This window comes from Symphalangus syndactylus, chromosome 17, assembly GCF_028878055.3.
Source record: "Symphalangus syndactylus isolate Jambi chromosome 17, NHGRI_mSymSyn1-v2.1_pri, whole genome shotgun sequence".
In the NCBI taxonomy this organism is placed as follows: domain Eukaryota; kingdom Metazoa; phylum Chordata; class Mammalia; order Primates; family Hylobatidae; genus Symphalangus; species Symphalangus syndactylus.
This window is the reverse complement of record NC_072439.2, coordinates 20,281,802-20,293,603: the sequence shown is the minus strand read 5'-3', so window position 1 is coordinate 20,293,603 and position 11,802 is coordinate 20,281,802.

The following is an 11,802-nucleotide window of genomic DNA, read 5'->3' as shown; positions in this document are numbered from 1 at the left end:
TCTCTGGGCTGAAGATTTGGACATCATTAGCATAGAGTTGATAGCTGAAATCACGAGTCGATGATGTCCCTCAGGAAGAATACGCCAAATGTGAAGAGCTCTAAGCCCAGAAAAGAGCCCAGGAGAAGTGCCACATTTCAAAGCTGGGCAGAGGTCAGGTGCGGTGGTTCACGCCTGTAATCCTAGCATTTTGGGAGGCCGAGGCGGGCAGCTCACCTGAGGTCAGGAGTTCAAGACCAGCCTGGCCAACATGGCAAAACCCCGTCTCTACTAAAAATACAAAAAATTAGTTGCGCGTGGTGGAGAGTGCCTGTAATCCCAGTTACTCGGGAAGCTGAAACAGGAGAATCACTTGAACCCAGGAGGTGGAGGCTACAGTGAGCTGAGATTGTGCCATTGCACTCCAGCCTAGCTGAGACTCCTCTGTCTCAAAAAACAAAACAAAACAAAAAAAACAGGCCAGGTGAGGTGGCTCAAGCCTGTAATCCTAGCACTTTGGGAGGCCGAGGTGGGCAGATCACCTGAGATCAGGAGTTTGAGATCAGCCTGGCAAACATGGTGAAACCCCATCTCTACTAAAACTACAAAAATTAGCTGGGCATGGTGGTGGGCACCTGTAATCCAAGCTACTTGGGAGGCTGAGGTAGGGAGAATAGCTTGAACCCAGAGGTGGAGGTTGCAGTGAGCCGAGATCATGCCATTGCATTCCCATCTGGATGACAGAGCAAGACTCCATCACAAAAAAAAAAAAAAAAAAAAAAAAAAAAAAAAAAAAGCCAGGTGGGCAGAGAACTGGAGTCCCTAAATGGACCACAGAAGAAGCTGTCAGGGAGAAGAGAAGAGAACCGTGAGCCTGCTTCATTATGCAGGCTGTGGTAGGCCGCCCCTAGGAGGTCCCAGTGACCCCTGCCTCCTGATACTCATGCTCTTGTGTGGTGCCCTCTGCTTAAACGTGGGCTGAACCTTTTGACACACTTATTTTTTTAAATCATTCTATATTTCATTTCAAAAGTGACTCACTTCTCATGAATAGAATGTGGCAAAAGTGATGGGATATTACTTCTGAGATTAGGTTATAAAAGACTATGGCCTGGTGCAGTGGCTCATGCCTATAATCCCGGCACTTTTGGAGACCAAGGCAGGCAGATCGTTTGAGCTCAGGAGTTCAAGACCAGCCTGGGCAACATGGTGAAACCCTGTCTCTACCAAAAATACAAAAAATTAGCCAGGCGTGGTGGTGCATGCCTGTGGTCCCAGCCACTCAGGAGGCTGAGGTGGGAGGATCACCTAAGTCTGGGAGGCAGAGGTTGCAGTGAGCTGAAATGGTGCCACTGCACTCCAACCTGGGTGACAGAGTGAGACCCTGTCTCAAAAAAAAAAAAAAAAAAAAAAGGGCCGAGTGTGGTGGCCTGTAATCCCAGCACTTTGGGAGGCCGAGGCGGGTGGATCACCTGAGGTCAAGAGTTCAAGACCAGTCTGGCCAACATGGTGAAATCCCATCTCTACTAAAAATACAAAAATTAGCCGGGCGTGGTGGCAGGCGCCTGTAATCCCAGCTACTCGGGAGGCTGAGGCAGGAGAATTGCTTGAACCCGGGAGGCGAAGGTTGCAGTGAGCCGAGATTGTGCCATTGCATTCCAGCCTGGGGGACAACAGAGAGATATCGTCTCAAAAAAAAAAAAAAAAAAAAGAAAAGAAAGAAAATGAAAGAAAGACAGAGAGGGAGAGAGGGAGGGAAAAACGAAGGAAGGGAGGGAAAAACGAAGGAAGGGAGGGAGGGAGGCAGGAAGGAAGGGAGGGAGGGAGGAAGGATGGAAGGGAGGGAAGGAAAGAAAGAAAGGAAAGAAAGAGAAAGAAAAAGAAAAAGAGAGACGAAGAAAAAAAGAAAGGGAGGGAGAGAGAGAAAGAGAAAGAAAGAAAGAAGGAAGGAAGGAAGGAAGGAAGGAAGGAAGGAAAGAAAGAAAGAAAGAAAGAAAGAAAGAAAGAAAGAAAGAAAGAAAGAGAAAGAGAAAGAAAGAAAGAGGGAGAGAGGAAGGAAGGGAGGGAGAGAGGAGAGAAGAGAGAAGGAAGGAAGGAAGGAAGTGAGTTTTGGGTTGATTTAATATGCAGAAGCCAAGGGAGGAAAGATTTCTAAAAGAGAGGTACTGGTCGATGGAGTTAAAGCTTTAGATAAAGATGAAAAATACCCTTGGATTTGGCAAGAGAAAGTCCTTAACAAGCTCAATGTGAGTGGTTTTAGTGAGTTGTGACTCAAATGCGAGGTGAAGGCCAGGGCTGGTAAGCAGGAATGGATACCAATGTTTCTGCCCACCCAGCATCCATTTCGCCATCCTCTGTAATAGCTCCCTGACTTTTCACTGAGTAACCATTACCCACGTCCTACTGGATATGCTTCCATGAGACTGTCAGGGCACTCAGCTGTCCACAGGCCAAGGGGAGACATGGGAGGCCACATGACTCAAGCTGCACCAGTCAGAAGTTCTCCCTGGAATTTGAATCATGAGCTTATGTGACAGGAGGCCCCAAATCTGATTGCAGCTGATTTATGCTGTACCCAGGGCCCTGAGGAAGCTGCCATTCCTTCCTGTTACTTCAATCCCTGCTACTGCCTTGGTTCTAGTCTTTTCTGAAGGCTGCTTCTTCAGTCTCTCCCTCTGTTGTGAGTGCCATCTTAATCTCCTTCTAATAAATATCTACCTTGCTTTAAGTTAGTAAGAGTCGGTCTCTGTTGTTGCAGCCAAAGAACCCTAACTCATACTTGTCCTTTCAAGAATTTGGGATGAGATGAGGAGGACAATGAAGGACAAGCACGAGGGGAGCATAGCCTGGAGGAAGGTAGAGGTTTTTTTGAGTGGGGAGTTGGGGGCAGTTTGTTTTGTTTCTTTGTTTTTGAGATAGGGTCTCACTCTGCCACCCAGGCTGGAGTACAGTGGTGGGATCATGGCTCACTGTAGTCTCAATCTCCCAGGCTCCAGCAATCCTCCTCCCTCAGCCTCCTGAGTAGCTGGGACCACAACAGGTGCACACCACCACACTTGGCTAATTTTTTTATTTTTAGCAGAGACAGGGTCTCACTATGTTACCCATTCTGGTCTCGAACTCTTGGTTCAAGCAATCCTCCTGCCTCGGCCTCTCAAAGTGCTGGGATTACAGGCACGAGCCACTGCACCTAGTGAGTTTTTTTCTTTTAGTTAGTTTCTAAGGTGGTAGAAACGTGGATGTATCTATAGGTTAAGAAGGAGGACAGAGAAGAGGGAAGGTGTAGAAACAGGGAAGGGAAGAAAGATGGAGTAAGAGTCATGCTGGGAGTCATGCTGGGATGAGCAATACATAGGTGGAGAGGGGACCAGAACAGAGCCTGGAGAAGTGAAATAAATATGGGTGCGGCTACATGAAGAGTTGTTTCATTTGTTTAAAAAAAATCGTTATATATATGTGTGTATATAGACGCATAAAAACCTACATATAGGTTTGATAACAAGCTGAAGGAAATCATGGTCCATTTGCCTCAATTTTATTTGTTGAGACTGAAAGGGTAGGGTTGTAGGGATGCTCAAGGGAGAAGGGTAAGTGAGAGAGGGGGCTGGATAAGAAGTTTGAGTGACACCTATATGTGCTCTCTGCCACCATTTTTCCCTGAGCCAAGTTCTACCACCTGGACCACAGTTAGGGATATGCTGGCAGATGAGGCAGAAGGCTGGGGGTATAAGCGGCTAGGCATGATGGCTCACACCTGTAATCTCAGCACTTTGTGAGGCCGAGGCAGGCTGATCACTTGAGGTCAGGAATTCGAGACCAGCCTGGCCAAGATGGTGAAACCCCGACTCTATTAAAAATACAAAAATTATAAAGATTATTAGTATGAATGCTGTTAGTGAGATAAATTAGCCTAAGGATGAGACAATATTTCATGCGGTATATGCATCAGGATAGTCGGAGTAACGTCGAGGCATACCAGGTAGGCCAAGGAAGTTCTGTGGGAAAAAGGTTAAATTAACACCTATAGATATAACGGTGAAGTGGATTTTAGCATAGGTCTGGTTAAGTGTGTAACCTAAAAAATGGGGAATCAGTGGACACCTGTGATCCCAGCTACTTGGAAGGCTGAGGCACAAGAATCACGTGAACCCAAGAGGTGGAGGTTGTGGTGAGCTGAGATGGCGCCACTGCACTCTACACTCCAGCCTGGGTGACAGAGCGAGACTCAGTTTCAAAAAAAAAAAAAAGAAGGCTAGGGTTGTAGGATTGTAAGGGAATTGAGAGCATATGCTGGTCATTTTCCATTTGCCCTCCAGGTCCACCCTCCATCCTTCTCTACCCATATGGGTGGCATCATTGGACCCCCCCTTGCTCTCTAATTAGGTTCCTCCCTAAGAGAAGCACCAGCAGGGCATCAGAGAACAGAAAAAGAAAGCATTCTGGATACTTCTTCTCCAATCCCCAGCTCTGTGTCAGCACCTTGGTTCTGGCAGTGGCTGTGCCCCTGCACAACTCCAGCTCCTCCCAGGCATGTTCCATGACTCTCACGGCACTCCAGTAATACCATTCCTTTCCTCACTCCTTCAGACCTAAGGGTGGTCACAGCTTCCTGCTGCCTTCACCTTCCTTGTTGGTTACCTCAACCCTGCCCACACCTCTGCAAAGAGTTCCTTCATTAAATTATCTTCAAAATCCCAGCTGCGGTGCCTTCTGTTTCCTGCTGGGACCTTGACTATTAGAGAGCTAGTGAAAGAGCTCAGATGGTCCAATATGAGACTCTGGCTGGGCAAGGAAGGGAGAGAAGCCAGGAGGGGTCTGGCAGACTGGCAGAAAACAGAGGGATCAAGGGAGTAGAGCTCTCTTTGAGTTGACGCCACAAGTGTGATGGCAGTGAGGGGCTGTCAGACCTGAAAGGCAGGTGCTGGGATCAGAGAGCAGGATGCTGGATTTTGAACTGGGTTGTGGTTAAAATCAGGAATTTTTTATTTGGAACTCAGAAAGTCACGTGTTAGAATCCCGACTCTGCCATTTTACTAAATGTGTTACCCAGGCAAGTGACTTCACCTTCCTGAGTGTATATCCTCATCTGTAAAACAAGGATACCAACACCAGCCTTCCAGGTTTGTGTCAGGGGTAAACACATGTAAAGCATTTGGCAAAGTGCCTGGCATGTGGTATAAGTGCTCCGTAAATGTTCACTATGTATGTTACACTTCCGGGTAATGACTAAATCCAAGGTGTGGTCATGGGAGTGGATGACTAAAGTGGGATGAAGGTCACCAGAGATGAAGTGGAAAGAGACTGTGAGGCTAGATCATTACGAGGATGGATTATCAGGGACAGTTAAATATCCCAGCAGGAGAGCATGGGTTGGGGTGGAGAGGAAGTCTGTGAGCAGGTGCTAGTCTTCAGGAACGAGGTGAAGTGACCAGGGAGTCAACAGATGTCAATAGGGAAGTGGGACAGAGGATGGTGGAACCTGAGGACATAAGCCTCAAGGAAATCTGGGTCCTGTGAAGCCAGGTTAGAGTTGGTGTCTTCCTCATCTGACTGCCACAGTCCCTCTTACATCCCTTTGAGATGTCCCCAGTGATCATGTTCCCTACTAAGCCAGAGTTTATCAAGGGTGGGGTTGGATCTAACTCATCTTGTAGTACCTAGGACAGGTGTTTAAGTTAGTAAATGTTTGTTGAATGACTTGGTGTTTGAGGGAAACAGAAAAGTCTACCTCTGCATCTTATTTACCCTTGGTAACAATAATTCTCTTTACTTTAAGTAACATAATGCTTCTTTTAAACCTCTTATTCAATTTAAACAAATATTTCCTGAGACCTCCATACATCCTATTCCATCTACCTGGAATACCCTCAACCACTCTATACACTCAAAGACCTCCTACTCCTCATTCAAGAAAGAGCAGAATTTAATTATTAGGAAGAAGAAAAGTAAACCACAATGATAAACTGCTACACATCCATCAGATCAGCAAAATTAAAGCATCTGACAACACATAGTATTGGTGACAATGTGAAGCAAAGAGAGCTCTCATTTCAGTGCTGGTGGGAGAGTAAACTGGTACTGACACTTCAGAAAAATTGTTGGAGGGTGTAGTGTGCAGAAAAATTTCCTGCAAAAGCCGGGCACGGTGGCTCACGCCTGTAATCCCAGCACTTTGGGAGGCCGAGGCGGGCGGATCACGAGGTCAGGAGATCAAGACTATCCTGGCTAACACAGTGAAACCCCGTCTCTACTAAAATACAAAAAAAATAGCCGGGCGTGGTGGCGGGCGCCTGTAGTCCCAGCTACTCAGGAGGCTGAGGCAGGAGAATAGCAGGAGGCAGAGCTTGCAGTGAGCCAAGATTGCGCCACTGCACTCCAACCTGGGCGACAGAGCAAGACTCCATCTCAAAAAAAAAAAAAAAAAAAAGAAAAATTTCCTGCAAAAGAAGTCCAGACTGAAGCTCTGGAACCTGTGAATGTTACCTTAAATGGCAAAAAGGACTTTGCAGATGTAATTAAAGATTGTGAAATGAAGAGATTATCCTGGATTATTTGGGTGGGCCCTTAAAGCAATCATATATACCCTTCTAAGAGGGAGGCAGAGGAAGATTTGACACAGACAGAAGAGGAGAAGGCATCACAGAAGCAGAGACTGGAGTGATGCTGCCACAAGCCAAGGGATGGTGGTAGCTACCAGAAGCTGGGATAGGCAAGGAAAACATTCTCTCCTAAGCCTCAGGAGGGAGTGCAGTCCTGCTGGCGCCTTGATTTCAGTCTAGTGGAACTGGTTTTAGATTTCTGGCTTCCTGAACTGTGAGAAAATACATTTATATTGTGTTAAGCCAGCATGTTTATGATAATTTGTTATAGCAGTTACAAGAAACAGTATAGACAGCCAAACCCATGCATGCCCATACCTATGTCCAGCAATTCTATTTCCAGGTATATCCCTATAGAAACATAAGCCAGGCGCAGTGGCTCACGCTTGTAATCCCAGCACTTTGGGAGGCCGAGGCGGGCGGATCACGAGGTCAGGAGATCGAGACCATGGTGAAACCCTGTCTCTACTAAAAAATATAAAAAAAAATTAGCCGGGCGTGGTGGCGGGCACCTGTAGTCCCAGCTACTCGGAGAGGCTGAGGCAGGAGAATGGCGTGAACCCGGGAGGCAGAGCTTGCAGTGAGCCGAGATTGTGCCAATGCACTCCAGCCTGGGTGACAGAGCGAGACTCCGTCTCAAAAAAAAAAAAAAAAAAAGAAACATAAGCATTTGTTCACCAAAAACCATGCACAAGAATGTTCATAGCAGCCTATGAACTATTCATAATAGCCTCAAACTGGAACTGGAAACAACCCAAATGTCCATCAACAGTTCAGTGCATGAACTCAGTGTGTACATTCATACAATGGAGTACCATGATACACCAATAAAAATGAGTCAACTACAGATAAGCAGAACATAGAAGAATCTCACAAACACAACGCTGGGTAAAGGAAACCAGACACAACAGCAAACATATGGTATGTTTCCATTTATATTATGTTCAAGAAGAGATAAAATTAACTCTATCACTGAGTGATGAAAAACTAGAAAATTGAAGAAAAGCAAGGCGGTGGCTCATGTCTGTAATCCCAGCACTTTAGGAGGCTGAGGCGGATCGCTTGAGCCCAGGAGTTCAAGACCAGCCTGGGCAACATAGTGAGACCCTGTCTCTACAAAACAGAAAAAAAATTAGCCAGGTGTGGTGGTGCATGCCTGTAGTCCCAGCTACTCAAGAGGCTGAGGTGAATCGCTTGAGCCCAGGAGTTTGAGGTTACAGTGAGTTGTGATCGTGCCACTGCACTCCATTCTAGGTGACAGAGCAAGACCCTGTTGAAAGAAGCAAAAGAAAAAGACAAAGAGGAAGAAAGAAATGAAGGAAGAAAGTGAGGGAGAGAGGAAGGAAGGAAGAAAAGAAGGAAGGAAGAAAGGGAGGAAGAAAGAAAGGAAGAGGTTGGGTGCTGCGGCTCATGCCTGTAATCCCAGCACTTTGGGAGGCCAAGGCTGGCGGATCACCTGAGGTCAGGAGTTCGAGACCAGCCTGGCCAACGTGGTGAAACCCCGTCTCTACTAAAAATATAAAAATTAGCCAGGCGTGGTGGCACATGCCTGCAATCCCAACTACCAGGGAGTCTGAAGCAGAAGGATCTCTTGAACCTGGGAGGCGGAGGTTGCAGTGAGCCGAGATCACGCCACTGAAGCCCAGCCTGGGCAACAGAGTGAGACCCTGTCTCAAAAAAAAAAAAAGGCAGGAAGGAGACGGAGGGAGGAAGAAAGGCAGAAAGGGAGAAAGGGAGGAAGGAAGAGAGGGAGGGAAGGTGGAAAGAAGGAAGGAAGGAAGAAAGGGAGGGAGGGAAGGAGGAAGGAAGGGAAGGAGGGAAGAAAGGAAGGGGAAGGAAATGAAGGAGGGAGGGAGGGAGGAAGGAAGGGAGGGAGGAAGGAAGGGAGGGAGGGAAGAAGGGAGGGAGGGAGGAACGAAGGGAGGGAGGACCGAAGGGAGCGAGGGAGGGGGGATGGAGGAAGGGAGGGAGGAGAGCATGACAGAGAGGTGGGCGGGTGGCTCCCTGATGTCCCCCAGCGTCCCTGCTGCTAATGTATTTCTTGGCATGGGTAGCACAGGAAAGGAGGGAGGCTCCCTCCTTCATTTCCTTCCCTTCCTTCCCTCCCTCCTTCTTTTTTTTTTTTTTTTTTTTTTGAGATGGAGTCTCGCTCTGTCACCCAGGCTGGAGTGCAGTGGTGTGATCTCAGCTCACTGCAAGCTCTGCCTCCTGGGTTCACGCCATTCTCCTGCCTTAGCCTCCCCAGTACCTGGGACTACAGGCGCCCGCCACCACACCAGGCTAATTTTTTGTATTTTTAATAGAGACGGAGTTTCCCAGTATTACCTAGGATGGTCTTGATCTCCTGACCGCGTGATCTGCCCCTCCTCGGGCTCCCAAAGTGCTGGGATTACACGCATGAGCCACCGTGCCTGGCCCCCTCCCTCCCATTCTTCCCTCCCTCCCTTCCTTCCTCCTTCCCTCCCTCCCTTTCTTCCTTCCCTCGTTCCTTTTTTCCTTCCTTCCACCTTCCCTCCCTCCCTTCCTCCCTTTCTCCCTTTCTGCCTTTCTTCTTCCCTCCCTCCCCTTCCTTTTTTTTTTTTTTTTTTTTTGAGACAGGGTCTCACTCTGTTGCCCAGGCTGGACTTCAGTGGCGCGATCTCGGCTCACTGCAACCTCTGCCTCCCAGGTTCAAGAGATCCTTCTGCTTCAGACTCCCTGGCAGTTGGGATTACAGGCATGTGCCACCACACTCGGCTAATTTTTGTATTTTTAGTAGAGACAGGGTTTCACCATGTTGGTCAGGCTGGTCTCAATCTCCTGACCTCACGTAATATGAACTGTTCGTTTCTGTCCTGCACTTTTCAGAATGTTATTTCACAACTAAACATATTTGGGCGGTAGCGGTGGTAAGCACCATTCTAAGCACCACCGGTGCCCTCAGCATCCTCTGGGCTCTGACCTGCTGTGTCTGCATCATGCAGGCGCCCTCCAGAGCCAGCACCCAGGCCACAGTCCCCTCAAGGACCTGTGGGCCATTTGCTGGGCCTGTCTCACATGACCTCCTTGTGTGTAACTGTCGGGTTCCGGGCCTGTGTCCCCACCTGTGCCTGCTCCCCACGCAGAAAAACATGGGGACGATGGCTGCTGACCCTCGAATGGGTGGCGGTGGCACGTTTCCACTTACCTTTGACTCTGTCCGTCTGACTACATCCCATTCAGGCACGTCCCAAGGCCTTCGCAAGGGCCGAAAAATTCCAGCAAAGGATGTCCCCTGCCCGGAATGCCCCGTCACTCTGTTGAACTCCTCAGCCCGCATGGGCCAACCCAAGGTTCTGCTCCTCCGTGGGGCCACGCCGGCCTCCCACATCTCCCATGGGCTCCGATCTCCCGTGGCCGCACACCCTGTCCCCACACGATCCTGTTTCTCTACCCCCGAAGCTCCCTGGGTTGTCCTCCGGGCTCGGATCTGACCCACTTCTGGGCCCCGAGGGTCTGTCTCTCACCCCTCACGCCTCGCCCGCACTCTTGACTAGCTCAGGGGAGCCCCATGGCGCATGCGCTCAGGGAGGCTCTGGAGGCGCGAGCCTCTGCCTCACGGTTCCCGCCAAGTGCACTGCGCCAGCGCAGATCCCTTCAGCCTCGAGGTTGGCCCTCCTGACTTCTGGCAGGCACGTGCTGGCCAGAGGGCGTCTGGGGCCGAACAGGGTTAGGGGGGAGGTGACCCAGAGAATGGGGCGGGGCCAATAACATGGAACGGAAGCAGGGGCAGAGCCCGAAATGTGTCCAGCCTTGAGGTGGGACCCGTATTCAAATGAGGTCAAGAGAGAAGCCAGGGGCTAGGGGCTCAAAGGAATGGCAGGTCCTAGAATTTAGCCCAGTAATTGGGAGCCCAAACACAGGTAACCCCACCTAGAGGACAGCCTCAGCCTTAGGTCATGAAAATGGAAGGGTCAGGGCAAGGGAGTGCAATCCCCACCTCATTCCCCACCTAACTGCTGTCACTAAGGTACTCTCCATTTCAATGCTCCCACCCCTCAGGTAAATCACCTGCCCCCTCTCAGTCCATTTCACATCAAACATGGGTTTAAAATCCCACAGGGTGGCTGGGTGCTAAATAGATCTTGAGTAGGTGTCCAGTGGAACTCAGCTTCCTCCCAGAGAGGGTCAAAGCAGAACCTGGGATCACACAGCAGCTGGCTCGACCAGGCCTTGGCTCCTGGATAGGACTCACAACTAGACTTTGCCACTCCCCTCCTGCACATCAAGACGGGTCAAAGTTCCAGGACAGCCTACAAGGTGTGGGCATGGGCAACCCTCCCTGCAAGAAAGGCAGCCTTGGAAATCCCAGCCACCCTACCCCCAACTCCCCACCCCTGAGGAAGGAAAACCCTGAGTATTGAGTAAGAGAAACTTGAGTTCCTGAGCCCTTACATGAGGGGTGGGGGAAGGGCAGAAGGCCACAACCTCAGCTGGAGCCACAGAACAGCAGGAGGAAGTGTTTGGCCTCAGAAAGAACAGAGACCCAGGTGAAGAGAATGTGAATGTCCAGAAGATGTGACCAGTGGGGAGCCACTTGGAGACAAATTCCAGGCAGAGAACCCCTGGCTGCCTATCTCTTCAATTTCCAAAGCTTAGGCGCTCCATCAGCCTTGGGTGTAGCTGGCCCACCTCACTGAACAAATTAAAAATCCTGGGAGTGGCCAGGGGCAGTAGCTCACACCTATAATCCCAGCACTTTGGGAGGCTGAGGCGGGCGGATCACGAGGTCAGGAGATCAAGACCATCCTGGCTAACACGGTGAAACCCCGTCTCTACTAAAAATACAAAAAATTAGCCGGGCGTGGTGGCGGGCGCCTGTAGTCCCAGCTACTCGGGAGGCTGAGGCAGGAGAATGGCGTGAACCTGGGAGGCACAGCTTGCAGTGAGCTGAGATCACACCACTGCACTCCAGCCTGGGCAAAAGAGCGAGACTCCGCCTCAAAAAAAAAAAAAATCCTGGGGTCCCGAAGGACATACAGGAGCAAAGCACGTGTGAACATGGTTGGAAGAGTTTCTGACTCTGAAGCAGTATTCTATTTCTTCCTTTGACAGAGGACAAGACTGACGCCCAGAGGGGAAGACAAGCATGTGTTTATCAGCTGGCATATGGTCCAGCATCCTGCCCATGCTCCAGCCCCTGACACTGGGCCAAGAACACTCCTTCTCCCAGCCCACTGAGGTCCAAAAGCTGGGCATGGTGATG